This window comes from Miniopterus natalensis, chromosome 7 (genome assembly GCF_054644295.1).
Source record: "Miniopterus natalensis isolate mMinNat1 chromosome 7, mMinNat1.hap1, whole genome shotgun sequence".
Lineage (NCBI taxonomy): Eukaryota > Metazoa > Chordata > Mammalia > Chiroptera > Miniopteridae > Miniopterus > Miniopterus natalensis.
Window position 1 is genome coordinate 55,069,507 of NC_142087.1, and position 13,004 is coordinate 55,082,510.

The 13,004-nt window shown below is 37.8% G+C and overlaps 1 pseudogene; it reads left to right on the top strand.

Annotated features, from left to right (window-relative positions):
* Positions 1 to 5,171: 5,171 nt before the first annotated feature.
* On the top strand, positions 5,172 to 5,272 carry LOC148092769 (U6 spliceosomal RNA; annotated as a pseudogene).
* The last annotated feature ends 7,732 nt before the right edge of the window (positions 5,273 to 13,004 follow it).

Here is a 13,004-nt window from a genome sequence, read left to right on the forward strand (position 1 = left end):
GAGGTAAATTAACGAGCCCAACCAATCATTTTCAGGGATTAAGAAGTATTTGGTGACTGGGAAGAAGGAAAAGGTGATGGGAAAGGAGAGCTCCATGTAAGTCTGCAACAACGTGGCTAGATTATGGTCAGGAAGTGCGAGCACCAGAAAGGTGGTGGGCAAGGCAATTAGAATCATTTTTGTTCAAGTAGCATTTAATTAAAACTCTCAGTGACACCTGTAGTACCATGTGACACCCATGGAATGCTACATGTCTGGTCATTTGTTCTCTGTTAGAGCTGTGAGTTCTGGATTCTACTAGAACATGCTAAGTGCCTGCTTTGTGGGCTGAGACCTCATATCACCACTTTCGCTGGGCATCCTACAGTCAGCCCCACCATCACACTCTGTTCCCACATTTCTGCTACAGTCAACGCAGTCACCTGCTCTTCGCTGTATTAAAGGATTTTGCAAGCCTTCTTTTATGAACGACTACTCATGAAGATCTCTGAGAGATTAACACATTTAAAGTGACTGGCTTAACCCACTGAGCTAGGGTTTCTCTGAATTATTTTTAATGTAACGCTTACTGAGTGCTTTCTTTGTGCCTGAAATTGTACAAAATACTTTGCATACATGACATAGGGTCATTTAATCATCGCAGCATCCTTATGGGTTGTGCACTAGCATTGCACCTATTTTACAGATATAAAAACTGAGGCAGAAAGAGGTTAGGTGACTTGCCCGAAGTTAAGTCACATGCTCAGGTTTTTCTGCATATCATAAGATTATTATACAGAGGTGTGAAATTTGGGTAAGAGTTATTGAAAATGTTTCAAGATGACTGAAAGCAAGCAATAACAGACAAAGTAAGTAATTGTGAATTTGCATAAAACTGAGGAAAGGAAAGTAATTTAGGGGCAATGGGATTGGGTTGGGGGAGTCCTCAGAAAGCCTCGATTTTGGTATTTAATGATGGGAGGGTAAATGAGATGTTGTTTAAGGCAAGGAAACAGATTTTACCTTTCCTCAGATTCCCCCATGGCAAGTCTGGGGTTTTTATATTATGCACACCGCCTTTCAGTGCTCGCCACCCAGGGTAATGCACCTGTGCTGTTCTTTGGGCTACGTATGAATGGCTTCTTTAGAGAGCATGTGAGCAACTTCAAAGGAGGTAACTCAACTTGGGATGCTGCCACCTACCTCCCTTCTCATTGCTCCCTCCCCCTCCCCCAGCTAGGTCCTCCCCCACCCAGGCCGCCTCCTGCCTCTTCCTTCTCCGATGCTCATTTTTGTTTAAATGGAATCATTTGCTCATTGCTCCCGGACTGCCCCATGCTCAGTATAAAAATCCAGGTGTTTCCTTGCCTGGAGTGCCACCTTCTGTATTCTCCCATCATTGAAAAAATACCAAGATTGAGACTTTCTGGACACCCTCCCCCCCAACACACACACTTTGTTTCTAAAGGAGCTCTCTTTCCTCAGTTTCATACAAATTTACAATTAATTACATTTTGTTTTTTCTTGTGTGTTTGCAGTCATCTGGAAACATTTTCAAGGCATCTTTCCCAACACTCACACCTAAATCTATAATAATCTTAATCACACCCAGGGGGGAATGATTATTTATAATCTTTATGGAGTGCTAGTATTCTGCCCTGCACTATTCTAAGGCCATCTCATAGATTGCCTTGGAACTATTCTGTGAAGTATGGATTATTGTGACCATTTTACAGACAAACACTGGAGCTTTGAAAGATGAATTATTTGTCTAAGACAATGTTAGTGGCGCAGCCAGGACCCACAAGTCATGAATCCCAAAGCCCTTGTTTATCTCACATTACACTGACTTTTGCCCTTAGGGTGATTTTTTTTTCATTTTTCCTCTCACTAGTTCACACAACGTTCAAAAATACTCTAGTGTTTAAAAAAAAGAGTCTAGCAATGTCTAGAGTGAAGTCTGGAGTCTCAGCAGATAATGTCAGGCACACTGGCCTGATGTGGGTGGGCAGGTAGCCTTTACTGGATCCCGCTAATCACAGCAATCACAGCACCATGGGTAGAAATACGTACATCAGGGGAAGGATGGGCTCTCAGGTCATCCTTGCTGTTTGGGAAACCTCATTACTCTAGAGTCTAGAGGATGTTGGAACAGTAATGATGTCCTGTTTTTCTGTAAAAGTAAGATATTTTAAGCAGAAGTTTCCATAGTGATTCTTTTCAAATTTGCATGTTTTTCTTTGTTTCAAAATTACTGCCATCATCTAATGAAGAGAAATAGGTTAAATTAATCAAAAGAAAATTTTAGACTGAACATTAAAAAAAAAAATCTGCTAATAGTGAGATCCATTAGACTCTATTAGAAGCCCCATTGATTGAGTCATTTGCAAGAAGACTGATGATCTCTTGAGATGATTCTGAGACTACCTCAGGCCAGGGGAGAGAGGAGCAGATGGAACCCACAGGCCCCCCAATTTCTGATGTGGGTGATTTTTTTCTGAATTCCCTCATTTTGCCTTCTTGTCAACATATCCTGCCATCATTTCGCTCACATCTTTGTGGCATTTTTCCAGAGCTGTTAACAGAAATCATTTCACAGGGAGTGGGAAAGAATGTCATTTTGTCATTTTCTTGGGGGACTGGAAGGGAAGAACAGGCGGTCTCTGCTTCCTAAAGCTTTCATGATGAAAAAAGAAGGGGAGAGAGAGGACTGCTGGCTCGCGTGGTACAAGAAACAACTTCACTCAGCAGCGCTATGCAGAAATAGTGACTCGAAACTCCACAGTCAGCCTCTCTCCTTATTAACTAGGGGAAAGAACAATTCGGGACCACATCGACACCCCTAAACTTACTGGCACTAATGAGCTGCGTGAACTTAATCATTACATTATATCTGAAAAGTAAGAGGGATTTTAATGATCATCAGGTAAAACCGCCTTCTTCATGCAGAAACTCCTTTTAATTACAGAATTCCTGTGAGATGGCCATTGGAAGCTCATTATTTCATTGAACTCTCCATCCCATGATTAGTTGCTTCATTTGCTAAGAAAGTCACCCTTTTATTGATTTAGGACATTCATTCATTAGTATTTGCTTTTCCCTTTGGAATAATAATAAATATGTGATAAAAACAGTAACAGTAACAATGATGATTAGTAGCAGAATTTTTTTCTATATACTAGCACATAATAAAATTTACATGTGTTTATATTCTTATTTATTATCACAAAAATCTTATGTGATGGGCATGGCTATTTGCCCCTATTTAACAGGAAGAGGAATTGAGACCTAGAGTGTAGCACACCTAAAAAATGGAGAGTTAGAATCTGTGCCCAATTCTGTTTGATTGCAGAACTCAAGCTCTTGTGCACTTTGCATACCGTATACATGAAACAGCTTCTAGCTACTCATTTTACACATTCAAAATCCATCGTCTCTTCATTTCTTTTTCTTCTGGGTTGCACATCTCAGCTCCCTTAAACATTCCTTAATTAATATGACTTTCAGTCACCACATGACCATGGTTCATTTCATTTTAGAAGTTTCTAGTTTCATTTCCAATGTATGGAACCATAAGCTGGAAATATACTAAAAATGTGGTTTGACAAGTACAGTGTATAGAAGATTCTATCTCCAACCCTCATCGCTTTTTCAAATTGATTATCTGCATCTGCAAAAGTTATTAATAGAAAAGGTGATAATTGACATTAGAAGAACTTCAAAGCACAAAACTTTTAGGAGTAGAAAATACAATTGAGAAGGCCATGTTTTCATATGGAGATTCTCTTTATTTGAAGTAGCACCATTTTCTCTGTAGAAATGAGCATAGAACTTAGTTTAAATGATGTCCTACTTGATTTGAGGGTGGAGGCTGCACCTCCCTTTGTCTGTTGACATTTGGGAAGAATGTACTCCCATCTTAGCTGCCTGGGAGCAGCCACACAATGGGTACATCATTCCTGGGCATTCCAGAGCCCCAGTGTAAGCTCCTGGAGGGGATGATGTTGCCAAGAGGAGCTTAGGCTTTCTGATTAGTCAGGAAGGGAAACAAGGAGTAGGTGTGACAGCATTTGGGTAGCCAAGGAAAATCAAAGAGCAGGAGACGCATCAACATTATTACCACAAGTACAATGGGAGTCAGGCCGTTACAAAATTACCAGATGCTGAAGCCTTTGCTTGGAGCTCTCAAGGAAGCTCTGACGCTGATATGGAAATTGTACTGAACAAGAACAGGTCTCTGAGAACTCTCCAGGGGTGTGGGGGAAGCAGCTAGTATCCTTTCAAAAAACTCACTCACATTCCAGGCAAGTAGCCATACTGGTGTCAAAAGAAGCAGATAGGCCTCGTTAAAGGGAGAAAATAGTTGTAAAAGGAGTAGTTAGAGTAATAAAATGATATTATATGCAATAGAATAATATCAGTAATATAAGTTGTCAAGCATGGAGATAAGGAGAGAACGGAGCTTTTGGAGTTAGGCCATTGCTGTGCCTTTTCCAGGTGACTTACTAACGTCTGTGGCAAAAAGGGTCTTCAAGACAGTTTCTTGAGGGAGACCCCTATTGGAAAGAAAAGTAGACACTGTTATATGTCAGGAGCTCTGGGTTGTCATTCTGATCATTAAGTAGTACTGTGTTTGGGGGCACTTTTATGATTAGATTAAAATGTATAAATATTTTAGCCCTGGCTGGTGTGGCTCAGTTGGATGGGCATCTTCCAGCATGAAAGCGTTGCTGGTTCATTTCCCAGACAGGGCACACGCCCGGAATGTGGGTTTGAACTCCAGTAAGGAGTGTGCAGGAGGCAGCCCATCCATGTTTCACTCTCACATTGATGTTTCTCTCTCTCCGTCTCCCTTCTAATCTCTCTAAAATAATAATAATTATATATATAATATATAATATATATGGAAAGAGAGGATTTTAAAAAAACAGTAAAAAACACCTCTTTCTCATTCTACCTCTCCAACTATCTAGTCTCTATTCTTGCTGCTTTTTAAATTTTGCTTTTTATGGAGGTTACATCCATAGCTCTAACCAAGATGGTAATAAGACTTTTTCTTGATTTATGAAATATAAGCATCATTGCTTCCTGTACATTGAAGATAAAGTTTTAGTTTACTTATATGACTCCTATTTCCCCTTCTTCATTTAACTTTTAATATTTTAGTTTTTTTTTTTGGTAAAATTTTGAGTACTTGTTTCAATTGCGTATACACTAAAAATGGAATGATACAGAAATTGGCATGACCCTTGATCAAGGTTGAAGGCAAATTTGTGAAGCATTTAATATTTTTATGGAATAGTATTTAGCCTTAAAAAAGAATGAAATTTTAACACTTGCTACAACATGGAAGACCTTTGAAAACATTATATTAAATGAAATAAACCAGATACAAAAGGACAATTATTATATGATTTTCTGTGATTCTATTTAGTACGAGACACGTAGAGCAGTCAATTCATAGAGACAGAAAGTAGAATGGTGTTTTTCAGGGGCTGAGGAGCGAGGACAATAAGGCATTGTTGTTTAATGGGTATAGAGCTTTATTTCAGGAAAATGCAAAGTTCTGGATAAGAATGGTGGTGATGGTTACTCAACAATGTGAATATACTTAATGCCACTGAACTGTACACTTAAAATTATTAAAATGGCAAATTTTATGTATATTTTACCACAACAAAAATATAAAAAACATTTCCTTATTATTCAATGTCTCTTATCTTTGACTTCATATAAAATTAAGATGTTTTTGTGCAACTCAATTTTCAGCCTCATTGTGCTAGAATGACTCCATGTACAAAGGATAATATAACAGCAATTGTTGCAGACATTGGTATTGTTCACAAATAATTTTTCCTCCTCTCTGCCTTCTATGCATATGGGATTCTTTGGATCCCTTGTAACTAAGAAAGCCAAGTGTGTCGGTTTGGCCAATAAACTGAGCAGCCAGGGAGTCATCCTCAGACCTGGGCATTTAACTGCAGAGCTCTCAATCTCTTGCTACAGCAACTGGTAAAATGTGAGCTGGCTGTTTTTTTCTTTTTATGTTCTGAAATTTTCCAATGTTATGTTTAGAAGTAGGTATTTTTTTACACCCATCCTTTTGTGCAATCAGGGTATCCTTTAAATAGAAAGACTCATGCTTTTTTTCAGATATGCAAAATTTTCCCGAGTTTTATGTTGCTTATTTCTTCCCTTCTATTTTCTGGTTTCTCCTTCCACAGCCCGTATTTGTTGATGTTGATTGGGATGCTTGATTGTACTCCTGTGCCTTTTATACTTTATCCCATATTCCCTGTCTCTTTGTCCTTTGTAGAGACCCTGTCTTTATGTAGAGTTTCTTGACTTTTATCTTAGTGCTTTTCTAGCATCATCCTTTAAATCTCTCAGAATACTAAGTAGATTTTTTCAAGTTTCTTCTCTTCCAAGGGTTATTTGTTTCCACTGGGATTGTTCTGTTTGTTTATTTTGCCATTTTAATGCTGCTAATTTTTTTATGTGCCTGAGCAATTATAAGTTATTTGTGCATATTTAAAATAGGAAGTATTGAGTTGACTTACGCAGGTAGCAGACTGGATTTTCTCTACTGCTGTATATCTCTGCTTATTTCCGTGCAAGATTTTTTTTTTTCAATGAGGAGACTGACCTGGTCTGGTAGGCACTTAAATCACTGGGGAGCCAGGGTTTGATAAGGGATTACCAAAATGGGAAGGAGCTGGAAGCACCAACTCTACCTAAGCGATGCATTACTTTTTTTTTTAATGTAGGAGTCATTGTTTTTGTGATGGTGATTGTTGTTTTGCTTTGTTTTCTTTTGATTTGAGTTAACGTGCAGATTCCGGTATCTAGGAATGTGGGAGAGAAAAGAGTAGTGAGGAATGTGGAGGGTTCCTTGTTCTAGAGACAGACTTTTAGTCAGACCCCCTATTCATCTCCACCCACCAATTTTGGTTCACGTTCAAGATCACACCCTCATACTTGCTAATTTTATTCCAGAAGCCTTTGGGGTTTTGCCTGGAAGATTAGCTCCCTCTTTTCCTGCCATCTCCTCCTGTGTTAAGCTCTGGGCTGTCGGTTGTTCAGTTACATGGTCGTCATCTATTCTCCATCTCCCAGAAATGCTTTGAACTCTAGTGCTGAAGAATGGTCCTTCTCCTATTCTCTTTCTTAGTGAGGTTTATAGATGCAATTCTATTTTTATTCTCTCTTATTTTAATAAGAAGTGGAGGCAAATGCAAACACTTAGTCACCATATGAAACAAGAGTCACCCTGGGAGCTTGCAGAAGACAAAAGGCTGCATTGCACCTGTGTATCTGCAGCACCATCGATGTGCTCTTACTGAGGGCCGTGCGTGATGCGTTGGGACACCTAGAACACACGTGGGTATTATTAGTGTTCCCCAGATATATGGCACATCAACGTCTTTCCAGGGTTTTTAAGCTGTTTAAAAACAATGCCATCGAATAATGAAAAGCCGATGAATGTCAGGATTTGAATCAATAGCCCTTTCTCTTGCCATATCTCTGTTTTTCTCCTTTTTAACTGAGCCTTGGAAAAATGTGGATATGACAAATACAAAATTCCAATATTGAGCTAGCAGTACTGCTTTTGAATATACCTGATTGCAATAACTTAATTGAAAAGAAACTAAAATATAATAAAAGCATTAAGCATCATAAAGCTAAAACATTTTAGTAGGTTTTCTGTTTGCATTTTAGAAGATATTATATCTCTAAAAATCTTGAATTCAGGTTTTATTCTTGCAGTTTTCTGCATCTATAATTAATCCCCAAGTCGTTTTCCTCACTTCTTATAAGAAATACATCTGGTGCTTCTGAGAAAAAGAATATTTTCACATGTGCTTGTGGGTGATTTATTGGTGGTTATATCCATTCTATGTGGGGTGTATAAAATCGTGCCTACTCCAAATGTCCAGCAAGACAGCAACATGGTTTTTCTAATTCATCCAGACTTCCCTTCTGTCCACTGCTTTGATTAGATCGCCCTGCTTTTGTGCTCCCTACACTCTAGGCTTTTATGATGTAGTCTGGTTCCTGGTATCTGCCTTAACATCCTCCTGTCTCTGATATATCATTTGTCTCTTCCTTTCATTTATGCCAACCTTGCGGTCTGTCTCATTCACCATTACATGTTCAAGCCTCTTTTGACTCCACCTTTCTGAGCTTTTTTTTTTTCTTCTTCTTTTTAAGATTGAGCAGATGGGTATAGCTTAATGTAGACTAAAAGAAGGGACAAAAGAGGTTTCTCTGTTATGAGCTCTGTGCATCAAACCAGAGTCAAATACTAGATTGCATGGAAGGAGAAAAACTGTTGGTTAAAGCCAAAGTAGTGGTGGTGCAAAATGTGTGAGGTGCTAAAGAAAACTGGTGCAAGGAGAAATAGGTTGGAAAGTCCACCGAAGGCTGCCTAGGTGATTACCAGAAACAAGGGCTAGAGTTCTTAGCTCTGCTTTTATGAACGGTGATGCTTTATAAAATAGACAGAATATTTGCAATTGACATTTGAGTCTCATCCTACGTATAATCCGTTGAAATCAAACATGAATCATTCGTGTGTTTATCAAAGATCCAATAGACACGAACTGTGCAATGCAGCTTAGTTAAAATTATGGAAAATTCAATAGTGACTAAGGCATTACCCTCAAAGAACCAAGTTACCTAGCAGGAAAGGTGGATGAGCACACATGTAATGGATGACGGGAGAGAAGAAAGAGATGGCAGCATTTTGTACATAGCTGTAGTTTAAAAAAAGATAATGTTTCATTCTAACCCTTGGACCCACAAAATCAAGGCTACCTTATACCCACTGGGGAGCACATGGGAGATGGTAAATAACAAGGACAACTTGCCAGCCAGCTCTATCGCAGCCCAAGGCAGGGCATAAGGTAGAGATTTCATTTATTGAAAGCGTGCTGAGGGTGGCCAGAAAGGAACTTCCTGTTAATCACTCTTGTTTGCCTATAAAATGAGAATACTTACTTAATAAAAAATATTTCAAATTGTGCCATCTGGCCAGTCATCTTGCCTAATTACAAGTCTAAATATTCCCATTGATTTTCCTCACAGAACTTGAAGAGACTTTTCTTCTCTTTCAATCCTCTTTGAACAGTAACAAGAAACATGACTCACCCAGGTCTAGATGTTTCTTTAGACAACTATACCTTTTAAAGCATTTTGTTCACTAATGTGTTTGCACTCCTGTAGTATATTTCATTTACATTAAAGTCTTCCACTGTGCCGTTTTGCCAAAGGGAAGGTCATTCTGTGGTCATGTCCCTCATCTTATTAGAATACCCCAAGCCCTGTATACGTGACTTAATCATTGTACTCGACAGAGCTGTTTCTTTTTCCAGTCTCCTTGCCTTCAGTGGTCTAAGAATCTGGCTAATTCTTGCATTTCTAGCTTCTAAGTACACACGGTGAGAGGGGAATGTCTTCCTGTAACAACAGCATGCAGCAGACGTAGCAATACTTATAAACCAGATTAGGTCTATTGGGACCTGTTTGGCTTTTGAATGGAAAGGCTGGATAAATTATGAAGAAAGGGAAGACAATACAAACAGGGCTGTCAGCCTGAGCACTGCACAACATTCAGGTGTAGCGTTCACAGACTGCAATGAATGGGACTGCCATCCTGTGGAGGCCTTAAACCATCTCTATTCTTTGGCCAAATACAGCAAAACCAAACACTGAGTTTGTTTAGGGAAAGGTAGCATCCCATTACTACACAGAACAGAAAGTTATATCAAATATTCAGGCTACACCATATCAGTGACATTAGTATGCCTATAGGAAAAACAGAAAAGAATGTTTAAAATTTAAATTTCAGTCTCCTCTCATTCATTGAAATCAAACATGAATGATTCATTAATTTATCAAAGACACAGTAGACATACATTATGTACAATTAATTCTGCTAATTTTATGGAAAATTCAATGATGAGTAAGGCAGTGCCCTCAAAGAAACCAAGGATCCGGCAGGAGAGTAAGATAAATACACTTTTGATGGAGCGATGAAAGAGGGGCGGAGTGATTTGATCATAGAATTATCTAGTTTTATGATGTAGACCTTATATGATATAGAACGGCAGCATAATTGATGATAAATATCTTGGTATTTACAGAGCATTCAGATGTCTTTGTATAGATAATTCTTTGTATATTTAGATATGATATTGTGTGGCTTTAGCTAGATAATAGACACCAAAATGTATTTTTAAAATATATAAATATGAATGATGAACACAGTATGCTGTTAGAAATATGGACAGATTATGATGGAAAGTATATAAATGATGGATGGATTGGGAGAGAGAGAGAGATAAAGTGAGCAAGAGCACAAAAGACAATTTTATTTTAATCTTAAGGTTATATCCACAAATATGAAACATAATTGATTGATTGACTAAACTGAATTTCATTTCGACTTTTAACATCAAATGTAATCATGCTTGTTTGGACAAAAAGTTCTTTTTTTTTTTTTTTTCTTAATTCTGACCTGAGGATATGTTTTTCATTGATTCTAGAGAGGGAAGAAGGGAGATGGAGAAAGATAGACAGACAGACAGACACAGAGAAAAATGATCGGTTGTCTCACATATGCACCCTGACTGGGGATCGAACCCACCACCTTCAGGTTTACAGAAGATGTTCCAACCAACTGAACCACACCAGTCAGGGCCCAAAAATTCATTTGAATTTCTGATTTTATCAGTGATGTAGTTAAATTTCACAAGAGGTAAATTTCAACATAGAACTTCTTTGTGCTTGATGAAGTCATGGTAACAATTTTATCAATGTCTCCGTTAAGCTAGTTTCTGTGTGTGTGTTTTTTAAAGAGAGAAAATAGAATTCTGATTAATTTATGTGCTCATTGTTCTTCCCTTTTATTTAATTTTAATTTTTTATTTATTGATTTGAGAGAAAGAAATATTGATTTTTTTTGTTATACTTTTTTTTTGCATTCATTGGTTGATTCTTGTAGGTACCCACACTGAGGATTGAACCCAAAACGTCGGCATGTTAGGAAGATGCTCTAACCAGCTGAGCTACCCAGCCAGGGCCTCTCCTTTCAATTAGTGTAAATGTGTCCTTGTTCTTCTTCAAAGAATATAAAAAAAAATAGAAACCAAGTTTTCTTAAATATGTTCATAGAGACATTTGTATATCAGGCCAAAAAAAAAAAAATACACACTGATAAAAGATAAACTTGCAATCATTCTTTAATTGGCATATAACCTTGTTTCTCCCCCATCCTTTAGTCTTCTCTTCAGGAGAGCTCCAGAATTTGATTCAATCTGGAGTCATGTTCCGCTACACTAGCTCCCCGAGCTAGCCAATTATCTATGAAGGTTTCTTCTTGGATGCCCTCAGTTAGCTCTGTTCATTCAATGGAAAACTTGTGGTACTGAATTCATTCTAAATGACAGGCAGAAAAATCTATACTATTTGAATGGCAACTTAAATATACAATGCAAGGTATTTGATTTAACTTAAATTAATTTAATTTAGCTGTCAAAGCCCCAACAAAGATGCTTAGTGTTTCATGTGATGCTTATTTGATATAGAGGTGTGTGTGTGCACGTGTGTGTGTCCAAATGTGTGTGCATATGAGATTGTATGATTTTCTTATGCTTTTGCGATGAAAGTTATTTTTATTGTTTTCCTCTATAAAAGTGTGAAAAATATTTTATATTAACTTATACAAAGTTGTAAAATATGGCATAAACAATTTTTATTATAAATGACATCAGATAACTTCCAATAGTGTTTGTTAGGATTCTTTCCCTCCATCCAGAATTCTGCTGTGACTATGCTTAGGCCATCTATCTACTAAGAACTGAACCACAACAAATTGAAAGAGAGATTGTCTCTAGTATACTCTCTACCACAGAGACTTAGACAATCAATAAACCTATCAATCAAATGTCAAATCAAATCTGACTATCTTTAAAATACCCAGTAGTGAGCCAGGTATGGTGGAGAATAGGAGAGCATAGGACACAGAGTTTCTATCCTCAAGTAAGTTTTCCAAGATTGTTATTTACTTTCTTGTAAAATCCAACAAGTATTTACCTGGACGCATAACTTTAAATGACAATGTGAGAATGACCAAGAGTGCCTTAGGAGTTTAAAAGAGAAAATATAACTGAAGAGACTACATAAGGTATGTGAGAATTAAAAGATCCAGCAGCTGAATGCAGCATCCTCACTATAAAACTGAAACATGAATGGCAGATAGTGGGAGAGAGATCTTATTTAGAAAGAAACACAGATTTGGTGATAAAGAGCTGGGGAAGGGGAAGGAAAAATGTAGAGCAAAAAGTGGAGAATATTAAAGTATTAAAAAGTTTTACCTCGAACTGGAACAATGTTTTTCTCAAAAAAAAAATTTCAGGGAATTTCTAATAACTTTATTTCAACATAATTTCTCAATAGATGTTGGGATATAATTTTATCATTTATAGAAAAAAATGGGATGGCATTTGGGGGCAACTTCCCTCATCCTCTCCTCCATCTATTCTTCCTGACGCCACAGATGGGTACCACTCTAGGTTGGTGGACTATGGTGTCTGGCCCTGCTGAGTATACATGACCAATGTATATAGCTTGAGAATATGTGGAGGAAGATGGGTCTCTAAAAAGCCAAATCAGCCCTAGCTAGTTTTCTCAGTGGTTAGAGCGTCCACCCGTAGACTGAAGAGCCTTGGGTTCTATTTAGGTCAAGGGCACATACCTCAGCTGCAGTCTCCATCCCTGGCCTTGGTTGGGGCATGTGTGGGAGGCAACCAGTTGATGTGTCTTTCTCACTTCAATGTTTCTCTCTCTCTACCCTCCCCTCTCTTTCCCTTCCACTCTTTCTGAAAAAGCAATGAAAAAAATATACTTGGGTGAAGATTTAAAAAAAAAAGTTTAAAAAGTAAAAAATAAAAAGCCACATCATAGGGAGATACCAAACCAATAGAAATGAATATTTATTTAAATGTTTGTTTTAGAGTAATTCA